At 35.9% G+C, this 27,374-nt stretch overlaps 1 long non-coding RNA gene across 2 annotated transcripts; it reads left to right on the forward strand.

The window, feature by feature from the left end:
- Positions 1 to 17,711: 17,711 nt before the first annotated feature.
- LOC139898560 (uncharacterized) lies at positions 17,712 to 26,300 on the forward strand. Of its 2 annotated transcripts, XR_011777057.1 has the most exons (5): positions 17,712 to 17,847; positions 19,356 to 19,414; positions 19,970 to 21,270; positions 25,485 to 25,543; positions 26,099 to 26,300. It is a non-coding gene; the product is annotated as an uncharacterized lncRNA (long non-coding RNA). The 2 variants fall into 2 exon arrangements; XR_011777058.1 differs by lacking the exon at positions 25,485 to 25,543.
- Positions 26,301 to 27,374: the final 1,074 nt, after the last annotated feature.

Below are 27,374 nucleotides of genomic sequence, written 5' to 3' on the forward strand. Positions count from 1 at the left end.
AATGTAGTTTCGATTACTTGTGTCTATTGTAGCGACCCGACCAAATTATGTTTGACGGCGCCGTCTACTTAGGTCCCGTTACGTGGTCATAAGTCTTTAAGACAAAGTTTGACCAAAATATGTCGCCTTCATTTCATAATAAAGATTGTTCCCAAAGTTTATAAGAATTGTTCAACCAATAGTTAAGTTACAACGTTATAATACGAATGAAATCTAGGCGACACGGTTTAAAGTAAAGTCAAAAGACGCTCCATGAAATGCACATATACTCGACATCCAATGCAAGTATCAAATAATGAGCGGAAGCATGTATCATGTATCGTTCAAGGACCTGAGAAAAACATAGAAATCTGTCAACGAAAACGTTGGTGAAATCATAGGTTTAAGTAAGTAAGTACAAGTGAACCACAAGATTTGCATCAATGAAAATAATAGTAAATACATTCCAAAAGTTTGTTTCACGAGCACCCAATTATCAATGCTTAACATTTCCTTCCATTGAACCCCATCACTTAGTGCTAGAACATACACTGTTTCTCGAAAATATATTCCATTCGTAAACGGTAGCGAACCGTTTGAATGAGGGTTTGTCAAACCCATATGGATCCATACAACATAAGTTCTCGCTTACACCCGGCAAGTGTAACTAATGATAATCGAATTGAGGATTTTGTTCTAAACTCGTATGTAGAATGTTTGTTTTCCTGTACTTGTGTTCACTTAGTAAAAGAAATGTTTATGTTTTCTCATCCCAAATGTAAGTTCAAAAAGAGTAAAAGTGGGACTATGATCTCACCTTGTATGCACGAACCAAAAAGTACTTCGACAAGTAAACGTGCAGTAACAATGCTAGTCTTGACCTAAACAAATAGGTTGTATCAATAACGAAAGTCACGAGGGGTCAAAGTTGTTCAATTAGTCCTATGGCTCAATACGACTCGATTACGAAGCATGTGAAGCAAATAGTCAAGTTTCATGCAAGGTACACGTATAGAAACAAGTTAGAAAGATTACATAAGTAATTGGTCAAGTTTGATTAAAAGTCAAACTTGGTCGGGTCAAAGTCAACGAAAAAGTCAACACGTTCGGGTCGGGCCTCGAACGAATTTTCTGAAGTTTTTAATCATATATAAGCATGTTGGAACAAGTCTCATGTGAAACGGAGGTCTAGAACGTCCCAAACATTTTTCGTTAAATGACAACCAAAACAGCCCACTTTAGGCTTATGGGACGGCGTCCCAAAAGGCCTAGACGGCGTCCCAATATGAAGGTTGGGACGGCGTCCCAGGTTGCTAGACGGCGTCCCAATATAAAGATTGGGACGGCGTCCCAAGTTGCAAGACGGCGTCCTGGTTGGGTTGCAGGCCCTGTTTGCTGCAACTCTAAGTGCACGAACCAACAATCAAACCAACCCAAATTACAAACCGCAAACAATTAGAACATGTATTTTATATCACCGGAAAGGTAATTTGACGAGGAAAACACCTAGACACATTTCATCAAGCAATTCAACACTTACACACCCCAAAACCGCATTTAAACGTCCATAATCAAGGTTCAAGTTCCAAATATGCATTTCATGATTCGGGCAACCAATTTACATGTACGATATGCCGTTTCGAAGGTAATTAAGCATACAACACAACTTAACACTTATAATTAACACTTCATGTCATTTAATGCATCAAAATCCATTCCTAGTTCATGAAACCCTAACCAAAAGTTACCAAATTTCATAATCAAGTTTAAGAGATTTCTTTGATCAATCTTTACATCATAATGAAGCTAGTAACACTAGGAACAAGATTAAAACGTGAAGTCTTAGCATCTAACAACACATGAACACTTAAAACTCAAGATTAAGCATGTTAACTTTCCATATGAACTAGTTACTCCAAAATATCAAAAACGAGCATACAAAACACATAAACAAACTAGACTTGAGCCATAGATACTAATTAACAAACTTATAACTTAAAAATCTCAAGAACACAAAGATTAGTGATTTTAGAAAGTTACCCAAAATTGATGAAACCGGTATGAAATCGAAGAGGAGATCACGAGGAGTTCAAATATGTATTTTGTTTGGCAAGAAGATCACTAGCTCGGTTTTGGATGATGAATCTTTGTTCTTGAAGTTGAGAGGAAAAGTTGAAGTATTAAGAAATTGGAAGAGATGAATGAATGGATAGAAATGAGAGTTTGACTCTTTGACCTAGTCACAAGTTTCAACATTTGGCAAGATTGGTCCCTCAACTTAAATCGGGTGCGGGAATTACCTAACAAGATAATTCAAACGCATATTAACGAGATGTGTTATAAACATCTAACGGAACTTAAATAGTTAAACGGAAAAGTTGACGGAAAAAGGCGGGATGTTACATTACCTACACCTTAAAAGAAATTTCGTCCCGAAATTTAGGTAGGCGTAGTAGTCGTTGTTTCTTCCTCGAGATCTTGCGTTTCCGAATTCACGAATAGATGAGGATACTTCCTTTGCATTTGATCTTGTCTTTCCCAAGTAAACTCGGGTCCCCTTTTGGCGTTCCAACGGACTTTAACAATCGGGATTCGGCTTTGTTTCAATGTCTTGACGGAGGTGTCCACAATTTCAACCGGTTCCTCCACGAAATGAAGTTTGTCATCAATGGTAAGCTCCTCGAGAGGAATGACGATATCGGGTTCGGCAAGACACTTTTTCAAGTTGGATACATGGAAGGTAGGATGAACGGAGTTCAATTGAGGCGGGAGATCTAAACGATAAGCAACGGTTCCAATACGCTCCAAGATTTCGAAAGGACCAATATACCGCGGATTTAGCTTCCCGCGTTTCCCAAAACGGATTACACCCTTCCAAGGTGCGACTTTTAACATGACGCGATCACCGACTTGAAATTCGAGGTCCTTGCGTCTCTTATCGGTATAGCATTTTTGACGACTCCGGGCCGTCCGAAGCCTATCTCGGATTTGAAGAATCTTCTCGGTGGTTTCGTGGATGAGTTCGGGCCCGGAAATTTGCACGTCACCTACTTCGGCCCAACAAAGAGGAGAGCGACATTTGCGGCCATATAGCGCTTCAAAAGGTGCGGCTTTAATACTCGCGTGATAACTATTGTTGTAAGAGAACTCGGCGAGAGGTAAGTGCTTGTCCCAAGCTTTTCCGAAATCAACCACGCAAGCTCGGAGCATATCTTCCAAGGTTTGTATCGTACGTTCACTTTGCCCATCGGTTTGAGGATGATATGCGGTGCTCATGTCCAAACGCGTTCCCAACGCTTCTTGTAACGTACGCCAAAATCTAGAGACGAAACGACCATCTCTGTCGGAGATAATCGATAAAGGTACGCCGTGTCGGGCTACAATCTCCTTAATGTAAAGTCGTGCAAGTTTCTCCATTTTGTCGGTTTCTTTCATGGCGAGGAAGTGCGCGGATTTGGTGAGGCGATCGACAATGACCCAAATAGTATCATAACCGCCCGACGTTTTCGGTAATTTGGTGATAAAATCCATCGTGATCATTTCCCACTTCCATTGCGGGATCTCGGGTTGTTGGAGTAATCCGGACGGTCTTTGGTGTTCGGCTTTGACTTTAGCGCAAGTCAAACATTTGGCAACATATCTAGCAACTTCCTTTTTGATGTTCGGCCACCAATATTGTTCTCTAAGGTCGTGGTACATCTTATTGGCACCGGGGTGAATCGAGTATCGTGACTTATGGGCTTCGTCTAAAATAAGGCTTCGTAGATCCCCATAACTAGGCACCCAAATTCTTCCGGCGAAATATCGGAGTCCGGTTTCTTTAACTTCGAATCGAGAGGTGAGGACGTTCAAGTGTTCGAGAGAGATGTTTTCATCCTTGAGAGCCTCATCTTGGGCTACCCGAATTTGGCTATTAAGGTTGGTGTGAATGGTGATGTTTAAAGCTCGGACACGGAGAGGCACCGCTCTTTCTTTTCGACTTAAGGCATCGGCTACTACATTTGCCTTCCCGGGATGGTAACGAAGCTCGCAATCGTAATCGTTTAAGGTTTCAATCCACCTCCGTTGTCTCATGTTTAGTTGCTTTTGATCGAAAATGTGTTGAAGACTTTTGTGGTCGGTAAAGATAGTACTCTTGGTTCCATAAAGATAGTGTCTCCACATTTTAAGTGCAAAGACAACGGCTCCGAGTTCGAGATCATGCGTCGTGTAATTTCGTTCATGAATTTTGAGTTGTCGAGAAGCATAAGCAATGACTTTCGTTCGTTGCATCAATACACACCCAAAACCATGTTTTGAGGCATCGCAATATACAACAAAGTCATCATTGCCTTCGGGAAGTGACAAGATAGGAGCGGTGGTTAGCTTCGTTTTCAAGATTTGGAATGCGGATTCATGTTCGGTCGCCCAAATGAATTTCTTTCCCTTGTGAGTCAATGCGGTTAGAGGACGTGCAACCAAAGAGAAATTTTCGATGAATCTACGATAGTACCCGGCGAGACCCAAAAATTGACGAATGTGAGTAGGAGTAGTAGGAGTCTCCCATTTGCTAATGGCTTCGATTTTCGTTGGATCGACTTTAATACCTTGGTCACTTACAACATGACCAAGAAATTGAACTTCCTTTAACCAAAATTCACACTTGGAGAATTTGGCATAGAGTTGTTCTTGTCTTAAAAGTTCAAGCACAAGTCGGAGATGTTGTTCGTGCTCTTCTTCATTTTTAGAATAGATCAATATGTCATCGATGAACACAATAACGAATTTATCGAGATACGGTTTGCACACGCGGTTCATAAGATCCATGAACACCGCCGGTGCGTTAGTGAGACCAAATGGCATGACAAGGAATTCATAACTACCATAACGAGTTCGGAAAGCGGTTTTGGAGACATCTTCCCCCTTAACCCTTAATTGATGATAACCCGAGCGGAGATCGATTTTCGAATATACACAAGACCCTTGTAGTTGATCAAAGAGGTCATCGATGCGAGGAAGAGGATATCGGTTCTTAACCGTCAATTTATTTAGTTCACGATAATCAATGCACATTCGTAGGGATCCGTCTTTCTTTTTAACAAACAAAATCGGAGCGCCCCAAGGTGAATGGCTAGGTTGAATAAAACCACGATCAAGTAGTTCTTGGATTTGACTTTGCAATTCTTGCATTTCGGATGGAGCGAGTCTATATGGTGCACGTGCTACGGGTGCGGCTCCCGGAATAAGATCGATTTGGAATTCAACCGGTCGATGAGGCGGAAGACCCGGCAATTCGTCGGGAAATACATCGAAATAGTCACTAACAATTGGCACATCATCGATGTGCTTCTCATCGGACTCGACTTTCTTAACGTGAGCAAGGATCGCAAAACAACCCTTACGGAGTAGTTTTCTAACTTTAACACACGAAACGAGGTTGAGTCCGGTGCAACTCTTATCGCCATAGACGATCAAAGGTTCACCATTCTCGATAGGAATTCGGATTGCGTTAAGATCACAAAGAATGTGAGATTTCGTTTTGACTAACCAATTCATACCGATTATTACATCAAAGCTTCCTAGTTCCATGGGTATCAAGTCAATTTCAAATTCCTTACCCAAAATGTTTAACGTACACCCCCGGTAATATGTGTCGGCACTTAATAGTTTCCCGTTAGCCACTTCAATGGTATAAGTGGTATCTAATGAAAGAGGTGGAGTGCTAAAAGAATGAGTCAAAGTCTTGGATACAAAGCATTTATCGGCACCCGAATCGAATAAGCAAGAGGCATAAGAATTGTTGAGAAGAAACGTACCCGTGACTAGTTCAGTGTCATCCCGGGCTTCCTCGGTGTTGATGTTGAAAGCTCGGCCGCGCGTATTGGTATTATCTTTCCTTTTCGGGCATGCATTTCTATAATGACCCGTTTGACCACATTCGTAACAAGTGCCCGCCTTTGGTGCATTGGGCCATTTTCGAGCGACGGGAGTGGTACTTTTACAATCGTTGGCCTTATGACCAATTCCTTGGCACCGGTGGCAAATTAACTTACTACATTCGCCAAAATGATGTTTGTTGCATTTGTTGCAAAGAGGTAGGTTCCCGGCATAACCTTTCTTGCCGTCGGAGGTGTAAGGCTTCTTAGCAAAGTTGTTGTTGCTTGATTGGGAGGGTTCCCACTTTCTTTTGTTGCCGCCCGATTTATCCTCGGCCTTAGGTGCCGGAACTACGATTTCGTCAACCGTTTCAATTAGTTGGCGAGCCATGTTCATAGCGGCTTGATGAGTAGTGGGTTTGGATGACATCACCCCTTGTTTGATGCTTTTTGGAAGACCGAGCATGTAGAGCTCAATCCTTTGAGATTCGGGGTTAACAAGATTAGGACACATCAAGGATAGTTCGGCGAAGCGTTGATTATAAGCTTTAAGATCGTTTCCGACCGCTTTCAAAGCTCTTAGTTCTTCCTCAAGTTTTCGGGTTTCTTCGCTCGGAAAATATTCAACAATCATCTTTTCCTTTAGATCGGCCCAAGAGAGGGCATGAGCTTCATCGGTACCCACCGATTGAACATAGGTATTCCACCATGTTAGAGCAATTCCGGAGAAAGTGTGAGTGGAGTATTTGACCTTATCTTGGTCCCGACAACCGCTTATGCTAAAGACGGCTTCCGTTTGCTCAAACCATCGGGTGAGCACGACCGGTCCCCCGGTTCCATCAAAAGTGTGAGGTTTGCACCCCATGAAAGCTTTATAGGAGCATCCCTCGTTTGAGTTTCCGGCTCCATTGTTGTTGTTGTTGTTGTTGTTGTTGTTGTTGTGGTTGTTATTATTATTGTTGTTGGATGAGTGACCGGCCATGGCCGCATCTACGGCGGTAGCTATCATCCGTTCGAGAGCTTGTTCGGGAGTTTCATTGCGGCGTACACGACGAGGAGCCATTGTTCCTTCAAGACACAAGAATATCATTGATTAGTATTCTCAATAATACTAACCGTGATATAGAATAAAGATAAAGAGAAGTTTTTCCTCGACTCGCCTTAAATTCTTTATGTCATAATGTCGGAACGTTCATATGAGTCACCGTAATATAATCCCGGAAATTATATTACCCTGATTCATATGTGCATTCGACATCATTTCATATAGTCAAGGTGGCGCGTCAATCAAATTAAACAACGTGAGGTTAAGATGAGCTAAGAGTAGATATGAGTAGAAGCGTTCGAGTATAAATGCACAAGTAGTCAAGTAATTCCTACTTCAAGTCTATATGCCGGTTGTAGTCTAGACTCACCAATGTACCCTATGACTCGGGGTTGACACTAATGAACTCTAAATCCCTACAACCAACGCTCTGATACCATCTGTAGCGACCCGACCAAATTATGTTTGACGGCGCCGTCTACTTAGGTCCCGTTACGTGGTCATAAGTCTTTAAGACAAAGTTTGACCAAAATATGTCGCCTTCATTTCATAATAAAGATTGTTCCCAAAGTTTATAAGAATTGTTCAACCAATAGTTAAGTTACAACGTTATAATACGAATGAAATCTAGGCGACACGGTTTAAAGTAAAGTCAAAAGACGCTCCATGAAATGCACATATACTCGACATCCAATGCAAGTATCAAATAATGAGCGGAAGCATGTATCATGTATCGTTCAAGGACCTGAGAAAAACATAGAAATCTGTCAACGAAAACGTTGGTGAAATCATAGGTTTAAGTAAGTAAGTACAAGTGAACCACAAGATTTGCATCAATGAAAATAATAGTAAATACATTCCAAAAGTTTGTTTCACGAGCACCCAATTATCAATGCTTAACATTTCCTTCCATTGAACCCCATCACTTAGTGCTAGAACATACACTGTTTCTCGAAAATATATTCCATTCGTAAACGGTAGCGAACCGTTTGAATGAGGGTTTGTCAAACCCATATGGATCCATACAACATAAGTTCTCGCTTACACCCGGCAAGTGTAACTAATGATAATCGAATTGAGGATTTTGTTCTAAACTCGTATGTAGAATGTTTGTTTTCCTGTACTTGTGTTCACTTAGTAAAAGAAATGTTTATGTTTTCTCATCCCAAATGTAAGTTCAAAAAGAGTAAAAGTGGGACTATGATCTCACCTTGTATGCACGAACCAAAAAGTACTTCGACAAGTAAACGTGCAGTAACAATGCTAGTCTTGACCTAAACAAATAGGTTGTATCAATAACGAAAGTCACGAGGGGTCAAAGTTGTTCAATTAGTCCTATGGCTCAATACGACTCGATTACGAAGCATGTGAAGCAAATAGTCAAGTTTCATGCAAGGTACACGTATAGAAACAAGTTAGAAAGATTACATAAGTAATTGGTCAAGTTTGATTAAAAGTCAAACTTGGTCGGGTCAAAGTCAACGAAAAAGTCAACACGTTCGGGTCGGGCCTCGAACGAATTTTCTGAAGTTTTTAATCATATATAAGCATGTTGGAACAAGTCTCATGTGAAACGGAGGTCTAGAACGTCCCAAACATTTTTCGTTAAATGACAACCAAAACAGCCCACTTTAGGCTTATGGGACGGCGTCCCAAAAGGCCTAGACGGCGTCCCAATATGAAGGTTGGGACGGCGTCCCAGGTTGCTAGACGGCGTCCTAATATAAAGATTGGGACGGCGTCCCAAGTTGCAAGACGGCGTCCTGGTTGGGTTGCAGGCCCTGTTTGCTGCAACTCTAAGTGCACGAACCAACAATCAAACCAACCCAAATTACAAACCGCAAACAATTAGAACATGTATTTTATATCACCGGAAAGGTAATTTGACGAGGAAAACACCTAGACACATTTCATCAAGCAATTCAACACTTACACACCCCAAAACCGCATTTAAACGTCCATAATCAAGGTTCAAGTTCCAAATATGCATTTCATGATTCGGGCAACCAATTTACATGTACGATATGCCGTTTCGAAGGTAATTAAGCATACAACACAACTTAACACTTATAATTAACACTTCATGTCATTTAATGCATCAAAATCCATTCCTAGTTCATGAAACCCTAACCAAAAGTTACCAAATTTCATAATCAAGTTTAAGAGATTTCTTTGATCAATCTTTACATCATAATGAAGCTAGTAACACTAGGAACAAGATTAAAACGTGAAGTCTTAGCATCTAACAACACATGAACACTTAAAACTCAAGATTAAGCATGTTAACTTTCCATATGAACTAGTTACTCCAAAATATCAAAAACGAGCATACAAAACACATAAACAAACTAGACTTGAGCCATAGATACTAATTAACAAACTTATAACTTAAAAATCTCAAGAACACAAAGATTAGTGATTTTAGAAAGTTACCCAAAATTGATGAAACCGGTATGAAATCGAAGAGGAGATCACGAGGAGTTCAAATATGTATTTTGTTTGGCAAGAAGATCACTAGCTCGGTTTTGGATGATGAATCTTTGTTCTTGAAGTTGAGAGGAAAAGTTGAAGTATTAAGAAATTGGAAGAGATGAATGAATGGATAGAAATGAGAGTTTGACTCTTTGACCTAGTCACAAGTTTCAACATTTGGCAAGATTGGTCCCTCAACTTAAATCGGGTGCGGGAATTACCTAACAAGATAATTCAAACGCATATTAACGAGATGTGTTATAAACATCTAACGGAACTTAAATAGTTAAACGGAAAAGTTGACGGAAAAAGGCGGGATGTTACATCTATTTCGTAAAGCATTTATAAAAGCAGCGCATTTATTCTCAGTCCCAAAAATATATATTACTAAAGCATTTAAAAAGGGAGCAAATGAAACTCACAATACTGTATTTTGTAGCAAAAATACATATGGCGGCATTGAACAACTGAACAATGCAGGGTTGGCCTCGGATTCACGAACCTATATCATTTGTATATATATATTAAAACATATACCTGTAATCGAGTAAATCTATATTTTTATTTTGATAATAATACCTAATACTTAATAATAATAATAATAATAAAAATAATAATAATAATAATAATAATAATAATAATAATAATAATAATAATAATAATTATAACAATCTTATTACTAGTGGTAATCTTAATAATAATACTTTTGTTAATAATAATAATAAAATTTCTAAATTTTACTAATACTTGTATTAGTAATAATGATAATACTAATAACTAATGTTCGTAATACATAATCATAATAATACTAATAATAATTATAATTCTAATACTTAATGATAGTAATAATAATAATAATAATATTCATAACAATTAATAATAATAATAATAATAATAATAATAATAATAATAATAATAATAATAATAATAATAATAATAATAATAATAATAATAATAATAGTAATACTTATAATACTTGCAACCATGATATTAATAATAATTACTATATTACTAATAATAACAATCATAATAATAATTATAACAATAATAATGATCATAATAATAATAATAATAATAATAATAATAATAATAATAATAATAATTATAAGAAAGAAAACTACCTTTAAAGGCTCAAAAAAATTAATAAACTGCCCAAGCCGGGATTCGAACCCTCGACCTCTCAAAAACCCGAAAACACACAACACCACACCTCTGCTTCAGTTTTTTTGTTAGAATTCCTATTCTAAATTTATATAACCTATATACTAATGTCATCATCTTCTTCCATAAACTCAGTTGACCAGGAACACAATTTCAAATCAAATAATGAATCACATATTAAAATTAGATTTAATATTTAATTGCAAACGACGTGTAAATGACTACTTGTTCGATTAAATATAAAAAAAAAAAAAAGAATGAAGAAGCCTGCTGCAGACTAGTTATAATCTTCATGAACTCATATCATGATTTTGAAATTGAAAACGTTTTAGATATAACTTACAACATGAAAAAGTTTGTATTCCACTCCTAGAATCTTTCTCCATCATCAATTTTGACAGAAACAACACCTACAGCTTTAACTCGATTATAGAATAGTGTTTGACTTTTGTAACAATTAACTTTGACTTACGAATTTAGACTGAATAACAAAAATTAGATCGTGAAACTTTACAGACAGTTTGAGTAAGAGATTTAAAACACAACAGCATTTATAGATTTTAAAAGTTCATTCAAAATCAAGCCTTTATGATTTTTGGTCAAGAACAGAGTTTCACGGCCTGTTTTTCTTGATTTTTGTTTTTAAAATTCGAGTTGTAGATGAAAGTTATATATAATGTAAGTGTACAAGGGTTATAGAAATCTGAATTGATTAATTGAAGTGGACATGTAACAAGATCAGACAGTAGGTACATCAATCCCACTCAATATGAATTAATCAGAAAAAAATATTTAAAAGCAAATAAAAAGTGAAACAGATTGATAATTGATTTTTGGATTACACTGTGGACTGAAATCGACATTTACACAAATTTGTTAGACAAATTAAATAGATAGATAGGGATGAAAACAGTATTTGATTCCTTTCTGATTCTACATAAATATATAGTCGATACTTATAATTATTAAATATATATATATATATATATATATATATATATATATATATATATATATATATATATATATATATATATATATATATATATATATTAATAATAATAATTCTTTTATTAATAATACCGAAAATAATAATAATAATATCAATATAAAATATAATGATAATTATTGATAATAATGTTAATAATGATATTAATAATAATAATATCAAGATGATACTGATTATAATAAAAGTAATAATAATAATATCAATAATTTTAAAATAATTTTAAATAAAAGATAGTTATTCATAATAATAATAATAATTACTATAATAACTAAAATTATAATTTTACTATTATTTATAATATTAATAATGATAACAATAATATTATTAATACTGATATAAATAATGATTATTAATGATAAAGGTAATAATAATATTTAATGATAATACAAATAATATTTAGGATATAACAAGTTATACATATTAAATTTCATATCTACATAATGTCTATAATATATCTAATACTGATATTAGTTATTAATATTAGTAGTCATAATAATGAAGTAATAATATTACTACAACAATTATAATTAAACTTATTATAGTAGATATTAATATTACATATTATTAATTATTTAATATCATACATTGAATATTCAATAATCAAACCTTATAATATAGAAATTATATTTTTGTAACAACTTAATAATTTTATGTATTACATTAAATATTCAATTAAATTTAAATGATTAAATTGTATTTTATTATCTCAAATTATTATATATATACTATTATTTATATTTAACTATATATATATATATATATATATATATATATACATTTTTATTTAAAATAATTGTTCGTGAATCTTCGGGAGTAGTCAAAGGCCAAATGAATCCATCTAGACAGTTCAAAAATTTTAGGACTCAACATTACATACTTTGCTTATCGTATCGAAATCATATACTGATTAAGTTTAAATTTGTTCGAAAATTTCCGGGTTGTCACACTTTTCGAGCGGGCTTTTTTCGTTTTGTTCATAAAATTATTTCGAGTATGACGCTGCTGTCGAAGAAATTTAACTCGCGGCGAGCGGGAAGATACTGGTTATCGTTGTGTTTAGCGTTTTTTAAAAAGTGTCTGTTTCGAATGTAGTTAGTCTCTTTTTGTTCATAAAAATATTTTGAGTTTAACGGTGTGGTCGGTGAAATTTAACTCAGACCGAGGAGGAAGATACGGGTTGTCGAAGTTTTTGGGGTGAAGTTTGTATTTTAATTTAGAGAATTTACGTTTTAACCCCCTGAAGGTTGGTGTAATTTGTGTAAGTTGGTGATAGTTGAGAGGGGGAAATGTAAAATCAAGTGTGAAAGGGGCTTGGTACTATTGTCATTTTTGCATTGTAGAAATGACCACATTTCCCATGTGGTTTAGTATATATAGTATCAATTTGGGTGATTTGTTATATGGTCATTTTTGTACACACGATTCTATTTGATTATACTATATCATATATTGTTAGGTATTAAAATTATGATATTAACATGTGCATGTAATTAATGTATTGTCAATAAAAGTAGTTAAAAGGTACATGAAAACTGATATAAAGAAACTATTAACATCATATGTTCAAAATCATAACACATATCTACAAAAGAGAACACCTAAACAATCAAATCTAGTAATTCAACTTTTATATTATAAATCCACATACAAGAAATTAAGATCATTATCATACTTAGAGAAACAACAAAGAAATTCAAGGCTTTCAAACTACAAATCATTCAACAAAACAATAAAGAAATTTCAAAGACTTCAACTTTGAATATTTGATGTCAAGTGCAGCAACCAAGTCCAATAAATAATGGTGCATGAAGAGGAGAAACTGGTAACAAACCTGTTGATTTTAAATAAAGGTACTTTCACAAGATGTAACAAAAACATGTAACATTGTAAAACAACATTAAAAAGATGTGATATTACCTTAAACATACATATATTTTGACGCAATATTATTCATATTTCATAGGCTTTTACCGTTTATGAAGACATTCAATTGCATATTTCATGAGAAAAACGATTAAAGTAAACACGATAGTAAAGACCGAAGAAAAGAGAATAAACGCCGATTTAAACCAAATATTTATCGAGAAAACGTTTATCCGAATTGAAGAACGAAGAAGACCGAAGAAAAAGAGTTAAAACAAATGTTCAAGTCAGTATAAACATCTACAAGGGATCAACAGAAAACATTAAATAAAAAATTGTGCTGCTTACACTTACGCGGATCGCGTAAGGATCCACGCGGAACGCGTAATGTTGTGAACAATTTCCAGATCAGGTTAACTGCTACGCGAAACGTGTGCTACACTACGCGGATCACGTAATGTTATGGCCAATATTAGATTCCAAGTTCACGTGGGACTGTTGTTTTTAATTATATATTAACCATACTACAGAGCACGCTTAAAGGAATAAGCATCAACTTTTTTAGATACTTTACAGAGAACCCACCAATACAAGCACGCGTATACAATACTCACCTACCACTTCTCAACTGATTTATATTCGAGAACTGCTATAATTTGAGGGACACATTTTACAAGATAGAGAGATTAGTTTAAAAATAGAGAGTAGTCAAAATTTTGAAGACTCTCACTGTTTCATTTACATTTTTTCAAATATTGCAAAGTACTCCGTATCAGTTTATTTAGTTTTTAGTACTGTTCCATATTAATTTCAAGTTTGAAGATTTAAGATAGTTTCATTATTAAGGGTGTATTGTTCGTGATTAAGGGTATTATTGTTCGAGTGCAAGAGTGTTGTTATTGTAATTTTCTACCATTTGAAGTTAATGAAAGTGAAGATTTTCGTAAGTTTGTTCTACTAAAATTATTGTTATCATCTTTTATCATTATCATTATTGCTATCATTATGTTTGTATATTTATATTTTTATGTTCATCCTATTAAGATGAGTAGCTAAGTTCCCATAGTGTTTACTTAGATGTAGAGCCCTAGTGAAATGGATTGTTATCTTTTGTAAATATTAAAATGTAGCTTAAGTATTTTTAACATTGAGCCTAGTCAAAAGAACCATTGTTATACGATTAGATATTTAATCCTTATCACTTAATTTGTTAGATATAAATAGCGAAAGTTATTTCTATTAATATAAATTAAGCTTTAACACTAAAAGTGATTTAGACGAACTCATGGATAAGTTATTAACACTAATTTAGAAATAAGGTTCGGTGGTTTGGGTAATATCATTAGTTATATAATCATGAAATTGTAAAAAGGGAAACCGTTACGATTTAGGTTTTGGCGAAAGTCAAAACTAGGTTAAGTCTCAATTTAAATACTTAGTGAATAGTTAACTATCTAAATAAGATCAAATGAAAATTAGATTAAATTTAGTTAGTTGAAACTTTATATATTCGAAAGAAAATACAAAGTTGTATATTAAAACATTTTAGTAGGGCTTAAATTCAAAACAATCCATGGATCTAGAGGTGAAACATTTAAGTGAACACTCCCATTTATATATATTGCAAATTATTATTATTATTTTTACTTATTATAATTCAGAAAATTAAAATATAAATCAATTTCCTTCAGTTCAAATACGTACTGTTTTGTCACATCAATTATAACGTTCGCGGATCGTGTATAAATTCACACGGAACGCGTAACACAAAATATATACGCGAAACGCGTATGTGTAATTTTACCACTGTTTAATATTTTAGTTTAAAATTTAAATTAAATCATTTATTATTACTTTAAATTACTTAATTCGTTTAAAAATTATAATTTCCTTTCATTCATCTTTAATTTAATTAAAACTTATTATTTAGTTAATTTAAATAATTTGTATTTTATCTTATTGTTTAAAACAAATTCCTAATCCAAAACCCCCTTTAAATTAGTTTAACTTCAAAGACTATTAAAAACCATTAAACACTCCATCTCCCTGTGAAACGAATCGAATTTACCTATAAAACTAAACTACGCGGATAGGACTAGTTACCTATATATATGTGTGAAATCAACCCGAATTCATTAAAACACCATATATACAATAAATCAATTCGTGTACCAAAACAACTCAAATCCGTTCAAAATAAAGGTTACGATTTAGCACATCAACTTTTTGGCGCCGCTGCCGGGGAGTTGGCAGTTAAATAAATAGATAATTTTTCTTATTCGTAGTAGTAGTTGGATTTGTACATGGACTGGGTTATTGGAGCCAAACAGTACCCAATTATATTGGGACCAAACGAATCCTGCCCCTCTGCTGCATCTTTCGGTTATTCGAAACGTGAGCAAAATCAGAAGGAAAATCTGTTTGTTTAAAGGTTTGTATCATTGTTTTTATGTTATTCAATCCTTTTGTAGGAATTCAATTATTAGAAAAGTTTTTGGTGTTGTGATTGCATAATAGAAATTAATGCATGAATTTACGTTCTTCCAACACTGATTTAACTCCTTCATATCCTGAACCCGAAAGGGAATTGCACGAACGCTTAAGAGCTCAAGAAGTAGAGTCTCTCGCTGAGGGTTTAGAATCACTTTCATTGGATTCTAACTCTGAACCAATTATTCAACCAGTCATAGAGCCAGTTATTAAAGAAGAGGAAGAGATGGCTGCTACAAATCAAATGATGGATTCATTAATGAGGGCAACAAGAACAGGTCAAGGCCACGCAATTATTCAACCCACGATGTCTGACGGCTTTGAAATAAAGGGTCAATTTCTCCACATGGTGACTAGTACATGCCAATTCGGTGGAGCTCCGAATGAGGATGCTAACGAGCATCTTCGTAAATTTATAAGCATTTGTAAGCTATTCAAAATCAAGGATGTCACCGATAATGTCGCATGTTTAAAAATCTTTCCATGGTCGTTAAAGGATGATGCAAGAGATTGGTTAGACTCGTACCAGAAGGTTATATCGAAGATTGGAATGATATGATAGACAAGTTTTTATCAGAGTTCTTCCCTGCTTCAAAAGCAGCAAAGTTACAAAGTGACATAAATCACTTTAAACAAAAGACTAATGAGACTCTTTATGAAGCTTGTACCCGATTCATAAAATGCTTAGAGTATGTTCTCAACACGAGTTGAATACATTCCAAAAGGTCCAAATATTCTATAAAGGAGTCAATGTGGCTACTCGAAAAGATATTGATGTTGCAGCAGGAGGTTCAATCATGAAGAAAACACCCGAAGAAGCTCACACAATCATTGCCGATATAGCAGCACATTCTCATAATTGGCATCAAGAGATGGAGTTCTCTAGATCAACAACTGTTGCTAGTATTGAAAGCAATGATGACATCGCTGCTTTAAAAGTTCAATTGGAAAATCAAGGAAGACAAATTGAGAAGGTGACCAAGGAAATGCATGCTATTAGGGTAGGGTGTGAATTGTGCCAAGGTCCTCACCTTACTAGAGATTGTGATCAAACAACAATGGAAGAGCAAGCGAATTTCTTAGGTTACTTGTGAAAAGGTGAAATGAATCTCAACGATTTTTCGGCGGTTGAAGTAATGAACCGGAAATATCCTCCTATCAACAGCTACCAAATAGGAGGACCTTCAGGTTCAAACAATAATTACCAAGGAGGAAATCCAGTTTACCAAAATAACCTGAATTTCTCAAATCAAAATCAAAGAAATGCACCACCGGGTTACAATCACCTAAACAACCGAAATCAACCTCAACGAAATTACAAAAATAATTTTCAACACAATCAACCACAACCACAACCACAAGCCCCTATACAATCACAACCCGAGAAGAAATCCGGTTTAGAAGATCTTTTGAGAGATTTTATGGTTAAGCACGAGCAAACTGCGGAACTTCAAACTCAGCAAATTTGAAATCAACAAGCTACGATACAAAATTTAGAAAGAGATGTTGGAAGGATCTCACAGTTACTAGCAGAGTGTAACATCCGGATGACGGGCCTAGGTGAAATTTACATTTTTGTCCTTTAAGAGTTTTAAAGTGTATTTAAATAAAATATATTTTTATTAATTGTTTACAATTAATTGTTAGTCCAGTGGGTGCGTTTGTTACAAGGGTCGCATAAATAATTTATATATTAAATTCGGACTTTGTTTGGGCTACCGAACGAGGTGCGTAGCGTTTCAGTAAATAGGTAAATACCCGTGTTTTAACAGGAAAGGGATTTAAATACCCATTTAAGACTAAGACCGCCCCTAGTATTCTTTTATTTCCAGTACTTGGTTTTATCCCCTTCTCTTTCTTGCTCCCATCGTTCCCAAACCAATCATAAACCCTAGCTTTTATTTTAAATGAAGATGATGATTATTTACAAGCTTAAATTCGTGATTCTTGCATCTTCAACATCTAGCAACAAGGTTTGTCCTTAATTTTGTGTTAAATCCTTGTTATTTGGGGTTTATGCTAGTTTTATAAAAAGTTGCAATTTTTCTTGAATCATTGACTTTTTGGTGATGAAATTGCTTGATAAATGCAAGATTTATGTTAGATAAATATTAGTGATTGTTTGTGGACTTGAATTGGATCTAATTTTGCTAGAAACAACTCGAAACATAAAAATTGAGTAAACCCAAATTGTGGTGGTTGATGTTGCTGCTGCTTTCCTGTTCTATTTCTGCAGGTGCAACCGCACTTGCTGTCGCTGCTGTTTCTGTTTGTTTCCGGCAGCTGCTGCTGCCGGTGTGTTGCTTCCAGTCAGCGGCGGTTGCCGTCGGTTGGTGGTGGTTGCTGGTTTGAGATTCGTGTGTCGGTTTGCTCGTTTATACCCCGACCCGTTTGTGTAAAGCTTGTGTTAAATTATTAGCCCATTTGACCATTGACCCGTTTGTTATAGATATGTTTGTGCATCATTGTTAACCTTTAATTTGGTAAAAAAAATAGTCCAAACCTCGAAATTTGTGGGTAAAACCGAGAGGGACAGCAGCTACGCTGCCGCTACTGTTTTTGTGCTGCGCGGGGGCTGTTTCTACAGCATTTTTGCAGCTGGAGCTGCTGTTAGCTGCTGTTTGCAGCCTTTATGCTGCTTCTCTGCTGCGATTAGCCCACCGTAGCGCGCAATGGCTTGGCGTGGTCGTACCCCGATGACCCGTACACTTGTTCTATGGTTCATGTGTTGATGTATTCGTCCGTTTGACCTCGTTTGACCCGCTTAGACTATATTGTGTCAAAATGGGTATTTGTTGGTTTTGATACGTCCACAATGTCGTTTCAAGTGTATATGCATGTTTCGATATTTTAAAATCGGTTTTGAGCTTATTTGGGTTAAAGTGGGACAAATGGGTCATTAGTGTCCAGTTGACCCATTTATGTGACGTGGCATTGTGTATTTATATATTATATGGATGTATACATGTGCAAATATATTTATATGCGCGATCACCCGTTTTGACCATTATCCCATTCGTTATAATATTTCGTGCATCGTTATAACGACTTGGATATATATATATATATATATATATATATATATATATATATATATATATATATATATATATATATATATATATATATATCACAACACATCATGCACTTATACATAGATATATATAATGTACATAATAAATCGCATACTAAAACATATAAATAAATAAATAAATATATATATATATATATATATATATATATATATATATATATATATATATATATATATATATACACATATATTGTTAAGATGTGACGTGATTTGTATATACATGTTTATATATAGAGAGGATATATATATATATATATATATATATATATATATATATATATATATATATATATATATATATATATATATATGTATGTATATATACATAGTGTAATATTGTTAGTAAATGTCATTTGATTTACTAACTAGTTCAGTATTTGTCCTCAGGTGATACAGACGAGGAGAAGACTCGGTGACATTAGACTACCGAGTTTAGCTGACGATCGGTGAGTGGGTCTATCTCCGGATAGAGTTTGAGTAGCAAGACGTGCTACTGTTGTTTACTCTATTTATTATATTAGTGTTATATCCGATTGTCATGTTTAGATAATGGTTAACATGTTAGTGAATTATTACATGTTAGATGATATTGTGTGATATTATGTGCACTGTGTTTGACGCCAGCTGGGCCTGGGGAGGCTGGGGACTCATAACCGAGCCTGGGGAGGTTAGAGTCTATATGAGGTCAACCGAGCTTGGGGAGGTTGGGTCCAAAGGCTACTGATTATGGAGTATAGTTTGAATGACGCATCCCCTACGTCAGAATGACTATACTGTGAATCGAGTAGCGAGGACTATCGGTAGACTCTAGCCGGATCAGCTAAGAGTCATGTGCTCGTACAAGCCGTCGATCCTCATATTGTCGTTGCCTTTGTTTGTATGATGTTAGGACGTTAGCATACTTTTATGTTGTTGCTGGATTGATGCTTAGACTTGATCCGTTAGATAGATTCCATTCACTTAGCAGTTGTGCTAATCCCCCACATTTTCACCCTTTACAGGTTAAGTTCTGTTGTATGTTAGATATCAGGGTGAAGATGGGATGCTGGAAGATATGTTTGACAAGTCGAAACTCTGATGTCGCATCTTTTGTTACTAGTGTCATTGTTTTAACGTAACACCCAATTTTTAATATATGTAATGGACTTTAAATATATAATATGATGTAAATAAAATATAGTACAGGTGTCTTTTATATTTATGTATCAGATTTTACAAATATGTCTTCTGCTGTGACTTAAAAAAAATAAAAATCGGGGGTGTTAAAAGTTGGTATCAGAGCATGGATTTGGCAGCGTGTTCACGGAAGTGACATGTTCCTAAATCATGTGTCGAGTCAAACATATCTTGAGGGATGGGTTAAGTGAATGAGATAGGTATAACGACGTTAGTTGTTAGTTGCTAACCAGTGTTATACTAAGCTTTAGTGTGAGATGTTGTGCAGGACAGGCATGGCTGATAGTGATGGTGATGCTGTGACCCCAACGCCCCTGGAACAGTTAGAGCTTCAGAGTATAGATGTGTATCAGGTACAGAATCTCGGAAACTGATGTCAGGGTTGTAAGGACAGTTACCGAAGGTTCATGACAGGTAATATGAGTTAAAGCAGTAAGTGTAGGTGGACTTAGATATTGTGCCTTCAGATCGAACGGTCTAGTCAATGTCAGGTGGGTATTTAGTTTCTGTATAGATGAAATCGTGGTGGGTAATATTTCTCGATCACTGATGATGCAACCTCAGTAATAGCTCAACAACAGTACCATTATCCGATACAGAAGCATTCATCAACAGTAAAAAAAAATATATAATAATAATAATAATATTAATAATAAAGGAAATGATTCCGCTAGACATAATTTGAGTAATTGACCTCTTGGGTATTCCAGGTTAAAACTCAGTCAGTAATTTAGGAAGTTTAGTGGACTTAACCAAGTAGAAGAATCAAGACGGATCGGTACGTGTTCTTTGTAAAAGGTAGGGTAGGTACATCTCGCCCTAACTTGGGATATGATTTTTTCTATCGATGATATCTATGAGATGTGATATGACAGATCAAGAAACCAAGTTGGGTTCTTGTATAGGTAGTATATATATTGGATTTGTTAGTGTATGAGATACGGAGTGTTTAGGTGTTCGACAGATCGGAGAGTGAGTTCTGGGGCGAGGTCCGGGGCACAGACTTTTTTTAGCCGGGCGATCTTCTGTTCTGGTGGTCGGACAGGAGAGAAGGACCCCCACAGTGGATAAAGTTGGAGCATACAGATGTTGGCAGAGGCTGGTGATACATATGACTCGACTAACGGTACGTGTTTATTACATTTATGTGATTTTATTATTACATTTGATAGTTAGTAGTTGCGTATAGTAAGTCGTTAATGTGGAAATGTGTGCTAGACATGTGTTGTTTGATATAGTGGAAACTGTTTTGATGGTCTTAGACTAGTTTCCTGCTTATTGGTGCATAGTGGCTTAATTATTGTAACAGGTTGTTATGCTAGTTGAGACAGGGTACTTGTAATGCGTGCAATTTGTTGGCCTGTTAGTCCAGACTTAGTTTATGCTGCTATGCCAGAGTTGTTGGTGGGAATCAAGGCTTGTAGGAAGTCTTTTCCTTACCGTTGACTGTTGACCGACGGGACACACGTAGTGCCCCGTAGGGACTGTTTTAGGGTTATAAGTCCCCTTATGTCTTGACCAGAGACTTGAGCCTTAGTTAGTGGCCTTTTTAGTGGCCTTTTGAGACATAGTGTGTATGCTTAATAGACAATGACAGAAACAATAGATGTGACTGGACCAGTAAAATCCTTGTATGATTGGACTTGTCGTGTAGGACCCGTAGGGTTGTCCCAAGGAACTGTCTTCCTTCCTTGGCCTGACGTGACCTTGTGTGTGGTCCTTAGAGTGTAAATGTAAGTGGTTCTCTTGTATTGGTCTCTTGAGTAGATAGAGACGGACTTTGACCAGACCGAGGAGTGAGTTTTGGGTGTGAGTTGACCCTAAGACTAGGGTGAGTGTCCGACTGTGAGTGAAGTTGTGATTAGTATTACTTAACGACGAGTCGATGTAATTGATAATACCATGTTCAGGGGGTATGGGTATTGTGACTGTAGAGGACTTAGAGAGAGGTGTTGGAATTTACTAGTGTGTTGCGAAAGAAGGATTAGTTGGGTACATTTGAACAGTGAAAATGTGCCAAGATAGTTGTAATCAGATAACAAATTCAGAAACCTTGAGTTTAGAATATATTTGTTATTAGTGGATTATAACTGTCAGTGATCAGAGTAGATAGACTGCGATTGATTGACGGATTTGATTAGGATCTTGCTCCGAAATACTCGAAATGAAGATATGATTTGGGATGATGTATTACTCCTGGCCAACGGAAATACATCATGATAAATCATACAGTAGTTTCAGGAGTCGGAGGAGATGTAGTGATTGATAGTCTATTTTGAATTTTGGAGGATTTTGACCGAAAGTTGACCTTGCTGACTTGGTACTGACAGAGGTAATGTACCTAGACTTTGTGTAAGTTATTGGTTATATAGGTTTGAATTGTGGATTCTGATGGAATCATAACCGAGTGGTGACCTTTATGATGTAACTTTAGCAATGTCGGGTGCATGAATTAAAGTTACTTGAGGGAAATGACCAGTAGAAAACTACTTCCGGTATAGGATGACAGTTATTCTATATTCGGGATTCGTGATTTAGTGATTAGATTTGACTTGACCATGAATGCCATTTAGTTAATGAATTAGTGAGTGAACGTCGGCATGATTGAGTGAATTTCGACGAAATTCTTGAATATCAGGTTTGAAACAGGTATTAAATTACTGAATTTGGGTAACTTAGTGTAAACCGGGTTGACTTAGCGATATTGTTGTGATGAAATTAGCTAGTTTTGTGTGTTCTAAGGTAAAAGATTGCCATTAATAAGTGTTTTAGACCAAGTGATTTGGGAAATTCGATGAACGTGACACGGGATAACCCCAAATGATGAGTGATTAGATATAATGTAGTAGATCATTAGTGGTGACTCGAGACGTTACTGTGTAGAACCTGGACTTGAGGTGGAATTTTGGTGGTAATTCGTAAGATTGATGACAGAACAAGATAATTGGCGTAAGTTATTCTATTATCTTCGACAAATAGATTATGACTCACAATGATAGATGACTTGTTTACCTTTTCAGTTTGGGTTTTAAATGGAAGTTGACTTGATCAGTTATTGGGATATCGACAAATTTTTAGAACAATGATCTAGACCAGAGTGTGGGGATTAATTTAGGGTATCGCTTAGTGTAACTAACCTGGCAGATCAGTGTATAGCGGGTCTTGACCATTGGGTAGTAGTTTTATCGGCAAGTTGTGTTTGACTGTGGACCAATGAGTTTTCATCTTGACCGGCGAAAAATGAACGGAACTTTGTAACACTGGTGACTGTAAGACATTAACTGACTTAGGTATCGTTGTGACCCGTTATGGTGGTTTGTAGTACCCGTGACCCTTATTGACTTTGACTGACCAGATTCCGAGGACGGAATTTCTTTAAGGGGGGTAGATTTGTAACATCCGGATGACGGGCCTAGGTGAAATTTACATTTTTGTCCTTTAAGATTTTTAAAGTGTATTTAAATAAAATATATATTTATTAATTGTTTACAATTAATTGTTAGTCCAATGGGTGCGTTTGTTACAAGGGTCGCATAAATAATTTATATATTAAATTCAGACTTTGTTTGGGCTACCGAACGAGGTGCGTAGCATTTCAGTAAATAGGTAAATACCCGTGTTTTAACAGGAAAGGGATTTAAATACCCATTTAAGACTAGGACCGCCCCTAGTATTCTTTTATTTCCAGTACTTGGTTTTATCCTCTTCTCTTTCTTGCTCCCATCGTTCCCAAAACAACCATAAACCCTAGCTTTTATTTTAAATGAAGATGATGATTATTTACAAGCCTAAATTTGTGATTCTTGCATCTTCAACATCTAGCAACAAGGTTTGTCCTTAATTTTGTGTTAAATCCTTGTTTTTTAGGGTTTATGCTAGTTTTATAAAAAGTTGCAATTTTTCTTGAATCATTGACTTTTTGGTGATGAAATTGCTTGATAAATGCAAGATTTATGTTAGATAAATATTAGTGATTGTTTTTGGACTTGAATTGGATCTAATTTTGCTAGAAACAACTTGAAACATAAAAACTGAGTAAACCCAAATTGTGGTGGTTGATGTTGCTGCTGCTTTCCTGTTCTATTTCTGCAGGTGCAACCGCACCTGCTGTCGCTGCTGTTTCTGTTTGTTTCCGGCAGCTGCTGCTGCCGGTGTGCGGCTTTCGGTTAGCAGCGGTTGCTGCCGGTTGGCGGTGGTTGCCGGTTTGAGATTCGTGTGTCGGTTTGCTCGTTTAGACCCCGACCCGTTTGTGTAAAGCTTGTGTTGAATTGTTAGCCCATTTGACCATTGACCCGTTTGTTATAGATATGTTTGTGCATCATTGTTAACCTTTAATTTGGTAAAAAAAAAAAAACAGCCCAAACCTCAAAATTTGTGGGTAAAACCGATAGGGACAGCAGCTACGCTGCCGCTACTGTTTTTGTGCTGCGCGGGGGCTGTTTCTACAGCATTTTTGCAGTTGGAGCTGCTGTTAGCTATTGTTTGCAGCCTTTATGCTGCTTCTCTACTGCTGTTCGCCCACCGTAGCACGCAACGGCTTGGCGTGGTCGTACCCCGATGACCCGTACACTTGTTCTATGGTTCATGTGTTGATTTATTCGTCCGTTTGACCCCGTTTGACCCGCTTAGACTATATTGTGTCAAAATGGGTATTTGTTGGTTTTGATACGTCCACGATGTCGTTTCAAGTGTATATGCATGTTTCGATATTTTAAAATCGGTTTTGAGCTTATTTGGGTTAAAGTGGGACAAATGGGTCATTAGTGTCCAGTTGACCCATTTGTGTGACGTGGCATTGTGTATTTATATATTATATGGATGTATACATGTGCAAATATATTTATATGCGCGATCACCCGTTTTGACCATTATCCCGTTCATTATAATATTTCGTGCATCGTTATAACGACTTGGATATATATATATATATATATATATATATATATATATATATATATATATATATATATATATATATATATGTTTTAGTATGCGATTTATTATGTACATTATATATATCTATGTATAAGTGCATGATGTGTTGTGATATATATATATATGTAGTGTTATGTGGACATATATATATATATATATATATATATATATATATATATATATATATATATATACACACACACACACACATATATATATATATACACACACACACACACACACATATATATATATATATATACACACACACAGATATTGTTAAGATGTGACGTGATTTGTATATACATGTTTATATATAGGGAGGATATATATATGTATATACATAGTGTAATATTGTTAGTAAATGTCATGTGATTTACTAACTAGTTTAGTATTTGTCCTCAGGTGATACAGACGAGGAGAAGACTCGGTGACATTAGACTACCGAGTTTAGCTGATGATCGGTGAGTGGGTCTATCTCCGGATAGTGTTTGAGTAGCAATACGTGCTACTGCTGTTTACTCTATTTATTATATTAGTGTTATATCCTATTGTCATGTTTAGATAATGGTTAACATGTTAGTGAATTATTACATGTTAGATGATATTGTGTGATATTATGTGCACTGTGTTTGACGCCAGCCGGGCCTGGGGAGGTTGGGGACTCATAACCGAGCCTGGGGAGGTTAGAGTCCGTATGAGGTCAACCGAGCCTGGGGAGGTTGGGTCCAAAGGCTACTGATTATGGAGTATAGTTTGAATGACGCATCCCCTACGTCAGAATGACTATACTGTGAATCGAGTAGCGAGGACTATCGGTAGACTCTAGCCGGATCAGCTAAGAGTCGTGTGCTCGTACAAGCCATCGACCCTCATATTGTCGTTGTCTTTGTTTGTATGCTGTTAGGACGTTAGCATATTTTTATGTTGTTGCTGGATTGATGCTTAGACTTGATCCGTTAGATAGATTCCATTCACTTTGTAGTTGTGCTAATCCCCCACATTTTCACCCTTTGCAGGTTAAGTTCTGTTGTATGTTAGATATCAGGGTGAAGATGGGATGCTGGAAGATATGTTTGACAAGTCGAAACTCTGATGTCGCGTCTTTTGTTACTAGTGTCATTGTTTTAACGTAACACCCAGTTTTTAATATATGTAATGGACTTTAAATATATAATATCATGTAAATAAAATATAGTACAGGTGTCTTTTATATTTATGTATCAGATTTTACAAATACGTCTTCCGCTGTGACTTAAAAAAAAATCGGGGGTGTTAAACAGAGAGACCACCAGGCGCTCTCCCCTTAAATACTCATGTGAATCCCAACAACAATCAAACAAGGAATGAGCAAGTAAATTCCATAACTACGAGAAGTGAGTTAACCGTTAACCTCGATGTTCCAAAGCCTCATGCTCCTATTTCTATTCCAATTCCAAATGAAAAAGATTCTTCTGTGGAAGAGGATAAAGTGCCAACCACAAGCGCACCTAAAGCTCAACCGCCATTAAAAGAATACAAACATCCAATTCCATACCCACAACGTTTGAAGAAAGATAAATTACAAGCACAGTACAACAAGTTTACCAAAATGATTAAGCAAATTTATATTAATGTACCACTTGTAGATGTTCTTGCGGGTATGCCAAATTATGGAAGGTTTATCAAGGATCTCATAGCCGATAAAGGTAAATATGAAGAAGTTTCAACCATATTCCTCAATGAGGAATGTGTTATGGCTTAATCTGCCTAATCAGAGTAGAAACCCTAATAATCACAAAACACAATAGTCGAATAATAAACACAGAAAAAAGAAAAGAACACGAGAATTATAGTGGTTCAGTTTCGATGTGAAACCTACATCCACTTTGGAACTAGAGAGTATTATTAATTTGGAGGTGATACAATACATGTACAATTGAGAGACTATATATAGACTTAGGACCCTCAATAAAAAATGGCCCAAACAATTAGGGTTGGCCAAACCCTAACTTGGTCACCAAGTAAACTCCTGGCCCGTTTTTCTTGGGCTTAAGCTACCGAAGCCTACACACATTAACAATCTCCCACTTGGAGGCTTCGAATACATCGATCTGCACTCTTGTACTTCTGCAATGCAAGACCTAGCTCGTCTCTTCTCTTTCTAGTTCCTGCCTTCTCTTCAATGTTCCTGAAGGCCAGTTGAAGCTATGCACAGCTTCAACTTATCCAGCGTTACTGGTTTGGTGAACATATCTGCTGGATTCTTTGAACCTAGAATGCTCTCCAGATTAAATGTTCCTTTGCTTATCCGTT

This window comes from Rutidosis leptorrhynchoides, chromosome 3 (genome assembly GCF_046630445.1).
Source record: "Rutidosis leptorrhynchoides isolate AG116_Rl617_1_P2 chromosome 3, CSIRO_AGI_Rlap_v1, whole genome shotgun sequence".
In the NCBI taxonomy this organism is placed as follows: domain Eukaryota; kingdom Viridiplantae; phylum Streptophyta; class Magnoliopsida; order Asterales; family Asteraceae; genus Rutidosis; species Rutidosis leptorrhynchoides.